This window comes from Anomaloglossus baeobatrachus, unplaced genomic scaffold, assembly GCF_048569485.1.
Source record: "Anomaloglossus baeobatrachus isolate aAnoBae1 unplaced genomic scaffold, aAnoBae1.hap1 Scaffold_577, whole genome shotgun sequence".
Classification (NCBI taxonomy): domain Eukaryota; kingdom Metazoa; phylum Chordata; class Amphibia; order Anura; family Aromobatidae; genus Anomaloglossus; species Anomaloglossus baeobatrachus.
In genome coordinates, this window is record NW_027444939.1 from 147,647 (window position 1) to 153,646 (window position 6,000).

General features: G+C 37.7%; 3 non-coding genes across 3 annotated transcripts; all 3 read left to right on the plus strand.

The window, feature by feature from the left end:
- Positions 1-1,302: 1,302 nt before the first annotated feature.
- On the plus strand, positions 1,303-1,376 carry TRNAT-UGU (transfer RNA threonine (anticodon UGU)). The gene has a single exon. It is a non-coding gene; the product is annotated as a tRNA-Thr (tRNA).
- Positions 1,377-2,153: 777 nt separating this feature from the next.
- TRNAT-UGU (transfer RNA threonine (anticodon UGU)) lies at positions 2,154-2,227 on the plus strand. The gene has a single exon. It is a non-coding gene; the product is annotated as a tRNA-Thr (tRNA).
- Positions 2,228-4,706: 2,479 nt separating this feature from the next.
- Positions 4,707-4,780, plus strand: TRNAT-UGU (transfer RNA threonine (anticodon UGU)). Its single transcript has one exon. It is a non-coding gene; the product is annotated as a tRNA-Thr (tRNA).
- Positions 4,781-6,000: the final 1,220 nt, after the last annotated feature.

Here is a 6,000-nt window from a genome sequence, read left to right on the forward strand (position 1 = left end):
ATGAAGATTACTTCAACAAGTATGGGATTCAAAAACCATGCATGCAGAGCACAATGGATTAGTAGTCATACGCCATAACCACTCGGCAGCTCGTCTACAGGAAGAGTCTGTAGCCAGATGATGTGATCTAATGAGGATTTTGACAAGTCTGTGCAATTTCACTAAAGATTGTGTATGAGCTTCTGGCAAAGTGGCTCTTATCATATCTACAACAGTGGATTATGTCAAGAGTTGGACAAGCTAAAACTTTATCAGAGATTAACCAAAGTTTAGGGTTTTAATATCAATAATTCAATAAAGATTGTATTTTTTGTCACTATTGAAGCCCTGAAAATTAGTCCAGTAAAGAAAGAATTTGCATTAGTCGTCTATCTCTAGACATTTAAGGACACTGAAAGACATGAGGTGAGGGCGACTCTACCAGTAGTGCTTTTCTAATCTTACTCAAAGTGGTGCTGTGGCTTAGTTGGTTAAAGCGCCTGTCTTGTAAACAGGAGATCCTGAGTTCGAATCTCAGCAGTGCCTTCTTTTCATAGCCTCAGTACTGAAGTTTCTATGTTTAACAAAGTACTTTCCTTGTAAAAATACTATAAAGTCAAACTTGTCTTTCTCATATCCCTTCCTTAGATAGTGCAATGGAGAGATTCTAAATCTGTGTTGTCTAAGTACTCAAAAGGAAGAAGATGTCAGCCAATGTAGGATGGCATCAAGCATGCCAAATGAAAACAGTGGGTTTACTTTTGCCAGACTGAAATGTTAGAAAAGTTTGATAGCAGCCTTCTTGAACAGGAAATGCTGGAAATATTCACTGCTTGGGCTGAAAAAGATAATTTAGAGTTTCAACATTGGAGATGAAGATTACTTCAACAAGTATGGGATTCAAAAACCATGCATGCAGAGCACAATGGATTAGTAGTCATACGCCATAACCACTCGGCAGCTCGTCTACAGGAAGAGTCTGTAGCCAGATGATGTGATCTAATGAGGATTTTGACAAGTCTGTGCAATTTCACTAAAGATTGTGTATGAGCTTCTGGCAAAGTGGCTCTTATCATATCTACAACAGTGGATTATGTCAAGAGTTGGACAAGCTAAAACTTTATCAGAGATTAACCAAAGTTTAGGGTTTTAATATCAATAATTCAATAAAGATTGTATTTTTTGTCACTATTGAAGCCCTGAAAATTAGTCCAGTAAAGAAAGAATTTGCATTAGTCGTCTATCTCTAGACATTTAAGGACACTGAAAGACATGAGGTGAGGGCGACTCTACCAGTAGTGCTTTTCTAATCTTACTCAAAGTGGTGCTGTGGCTTAGTTGGTTAAAGCGCCTGTCTTGTAAACAGGAGGTCCTGAGTTCGAATCTCAGCAGTGCCTTCTTTTCATAGCCTCAGTACTGAAGTTTCTATGTTTAACAAAGTACTTTCCTTGTAAAAATACTATAAAGTCAAACTTGTCTTTCTCATATCCCTTCCTTAGATAGTGCAATGGAGAGATTCTAAATCTGTGTTGTCTAAGTACTCAAAAGGAAGAAGATGTCAGCCAATGTAGGATGGCATCAAGCATGCCAAATGAAAACAGTGGGTTTACTTTTGCCAGACTGAAATGTTAGAAAAGTTTGATAGCAGCCTTCTTGAACAGGAAATGCTGGAAATATTCACTGCTTGGGCTGAAAAAGATAATTTAGAGTTTCAACATTGGAGATGAAGATTACTTCAACAAGTATGGGATTCAAAAACCATGCATGCAGAGCACAATGGATTAGTAGTCATACGCCATAACCACTCGGCAGCTCGTCTACAGGAAGAGTCTGTAGCCAGATGATGTGATCTAATGAGGATTTTGACAAGTCTGTGCAATTTCACTAAAGATTGTGTATGAGCTTCTGGCAAAGTGGCTCTTATCATATCTACAACAGTGGATTATGTCAAGAGTTGGACAAGCTAAAACTTTATCAGAGATTAACCAAAGTTTAGGGTTTTAATATCAATAATTCAATAAAGATTGTATTTTTTGTCACTATTGAAGCCCTGAAAATTAGTCCAGTAAAGAAAGAATTTGCATTAGTCGTCTATCTCTAGACATTTAAGGACACTGAAAGACATGAGGTGAGGGCGACTCTACCAGTAGTGCTTTTCTAATCTTACTCAAAGTGGTGCTGTGGCTTAGTTGGTTAAAGCGCCTGTCTTGTAAACAGGAGGTCCTGAGTTCGAATCTCAGCAGTGCCTTCTTTTCATAGCCTCAGTACTGAAGTTTCTATGTTTAACAAAGTACTTTCCTTGTAAAAATACTATAAAGTCAAACTTGTCTTTCTCATATCCCTTCCTTAGATAGTGCAATGGAGAGATTCTAAATCTGTGTTGTCTAAGTACTCAAAAGGAAGAAGATGTCAGCCAATGTAGGATGGCATCAAGCATGCCAAATGAAAACAGTGGGTTTCCTTTTGCCAGACTGAAATGTTAGAAAAGTTTGATAGCAGCCTTCTTGAACAGGAAATGCTGGAAATATTCACTGCTTGGGCTGAAAAAGATAATTTAGAGTTTCAACATTGGAGATGAAGATTACTTCAACAAGTATGGGATTCAAAAACCATGCATGCAGAGCACAATGGATTAGTAGTCATACGCCATAACCACTCGGCAGCTCGTATACAGGAAGAGTCTGTAGCCAGATGATGTGATCTAATGAGGATTTTGACAAGTCTGTGCAATTTCACTAAAGATTGTGTATGAGCTTCTGGCAAAGTGGCTCTTATCATATCTACAACAGTGGATTATGTCAAGAGTTGGACAAGCTAAAACTTTATCAGAGATTAACCAAAGTTTAGGGTTTTAATATCAATAATTCAATAAAGATTGTATTTTTTGTCACTATTGAAGCCCTGAAAATTAGTCCAGTAAAGAAAGAATTTGCATTAGTCGTCTATCTCTAGACATTTAAGGACACTGAAAGACATGAGGTGAGGGCGACTCTACCAGTAGTGCTTTTCTAATCTTACTCAAAGTGGTGCTGTGGTTTAGTTGGTTAAAGCGCCTGTCTTGTAAACAGGAGATCCTGAGTTCGAATCTCAGCAGTGCCTTCTTTTCATAGCCTCAGTACTGAAGTTTCTATGTTTAACAAAGTACTTTCCTTGTAAAAATACTATAAAGTCAAACTTGTCTTTCTCATATCCCTTCCTTAGATAGTGCAATGGAGAGATTCTAAATCTGTGTTGTCTAAGTACTCAAAAGGAAGAAGATGTCAGCCAATGTAGGATGGCATCAAGCATGCCAAATGAAAACAGTGGGTTTCCTTTTGCCAGACTGAAATGTTAGAAAAGTTTGATAGCAGCCTTCTTGAACAGGAAATGCTGGAAATATTCACTGCTTGGGCTGAAAAAGATAATTTAGAGTTTCAACATTGGAGATGAAGATTACTTCAACAAGTATGGGATTCAAAAACCATGCATGCAGAGCACAATGGATTAGTAGTCATACGCCATAACCACTCGGCAGCTCGTATACAGGAAGAGTCTGTAGCCAGATGATGTGATCTAATGAGGATTTTGACAAGTCTGTGCAATTTCACTAAAGATTGTGTATGAGCTTCTGGCAAAGTGGCTCTTATCATATCTACAACAGTGGATTATGTCAAGAGTTGGACAAGCTAAAACTTTATCAGAGATTAACCAAAGTTTAGGGTTTTAATATCAATAATTCAATAAAGATTGTATTTTTTGTCACTATTGAAGCCCTGAAAATTAGTCCAGTAAAGAAAGAATTTGCATTAGTCGTCTATCTCTAGACATTTAAGGACACTGAAAGACATGAGGTGAGGGCGACTCTACCAGTAGTGCTTTTCTAATCTTACTCAAAGTGGTGCTGTGGTTTAGTTGGTTAAAGCGCCTGTCTTGTAAACAGGAGATCCTGAGTTCGAATCTCAGCAGTGCCTTCTTTTCATAGCCTCAGTACTGAAGTTTCTATGTTTAACAAAGTACTTTCCTTGTAAAAATACTATAAAGTCAAACTTGTCTTTCTCATATCCCTTCCTTAGATAGTGCAATGGAGAGATTCTAAATCTGTGTTGTCTAAGTACTCAAAAGGAAGAAGATGTCAGCCAATGTAGGATGGCATCAAGCATGCCAAATGAAAACAGTGGGTTTACTTTTGCCAGACTGAAATGTTAGAAAAGTTTGATAGCAGCCTTCTTGAACAGGAAATGCTGGAAATATTCACTGCTTGGGCTGAAAAAGATAATTTAGAGTTTCAACATTGGAGATGAAGATTACTTCAACAAGTATGGGATTCAAAAACCATGCATGCAGAGCACAATGGATTAGTAGTCATACGCCATAACCACTCGGCAGCTCGTCTACAGGAAGAGTCTGTAGCCAGATGATGTGATCTAATGAGGATTTTGACAAGTCTGTGCAATTTCACTAAAGATTGTGTATGAGCTTCTGGCAAAGTGGCTCTTATCATATCTACAACAGTGGATTATGTCAAGAGTTGGACAAGCTAAAACTTTATCAGAGATTAACCAAAGTTTAGGGTTTTAATATCAATAATTCAATAAAGATTGTATTTTTTGTCACTATTGAAGCCCTGAAAATTAGTCCAGTAAAGAAAGAATTTGCATTAGTCGTCTATCTCTAGACATTTAAGGACACTGAAAGACATGAGGTGAGGGCGACTCTACCAGTAGTGCTTTTCTAATCTTACTCAAAGTGGTGCTGTGGCTTAGTTGGTTAAAGCGCCTGTCTTGTAAACAGGAGGTCCTGAGTTCGAATCTCAGCAGTGCCTTCTTTTCATAGCCTCAGTACTGAAGTTTCTATGTTTAACAAAGTACTTTCCTTGTAAAAATACTATAAAGTCAAACTTGTCTTTCTCATATCCCTTCCTTAGATAGTGCAATGGAGAGATTCTAAATCTGTGTTGTCTAAGTACTCAAAAGGAAGAAGATGTCAGCCAATGTAGGATGGCATCAAGCATGCCAAATGAAAACAGTGGGTTTACTTTTGCCAGACTGAAATGTTAGAAAAGTTTGATAGCAGCCTTCTTGAACAGGAAATGCTGGAAATATTCACTGCTTGGGCTGAAAAAGATAATTTAGAGTTTCAACATTGGAGATGAAGATTACTTCAACAAGTATGGGATTCAAAAACCATGCATGCAGAGCACAATGGATTAGTAGTCATACGCCATAACCACTCGGCAGCTCGTCTACAGGAAGAGTCTGTAGCCAGATGATGTGATCTAATGAGGATTTTGACAAGTCTGTGCAATTTCACTAAAGATTGTGTATGAGCTTCTGGCAAAGTGGCTCTTATCATATCTACAACAGTGGATTATGTCAAGAGTTGGACAAGCTCAAACTTTATCACAGATTAACCAAAGTTTAGGGTTTTAATATCAATAATTCAATAAAGATTGTATTTTTTGTCACTATTGAAGCCCTGAAAATTAGTCCAGTAAAGAAAGAATTTGCATTAGTCGTCTATCTCTAGACATTTAAGGACACTGAAAGACATGAGGTGAGGGCGACTCTACCAGTAGTGCTTTTCTAATCTTACTCAAAGTGGTGCTGTGGCTTAGTTGGTTAAAGCGCCTGTCTTGTAAACAGGAGATCCTGACTTCGAATCTCAGCAGTGCCTTCTTTTCATAGCCTCAGTACTGAAGTTTCTATGTTTAACAAAGTACTTTCCTTGTAAAAATACTATAAAGTCAAACTTGTCTTTCTCATATCCCTTCCTTAGATAGTGCAATGGAGAGATTCTAAATCTGTGTTGTCTAAGTACTCAAAAGGAAGAAGATGTCAGCCAATGTAGGATGGCATCAAGCATGCCAAATGAAAACAGTGGGTTTACTTTTGCCAGACTGAAATGTTAGAAAAGTTTGATAGCAGCCTTCTTGAACAGGAAATGCTGGAAATATTCACTGCTTGGGCTGAAAAAGATAATTTAGAGTTTCAACATTGGAGATGAAGATTACTTCAACAAGTATGGGATTCAAAAACCATGCAT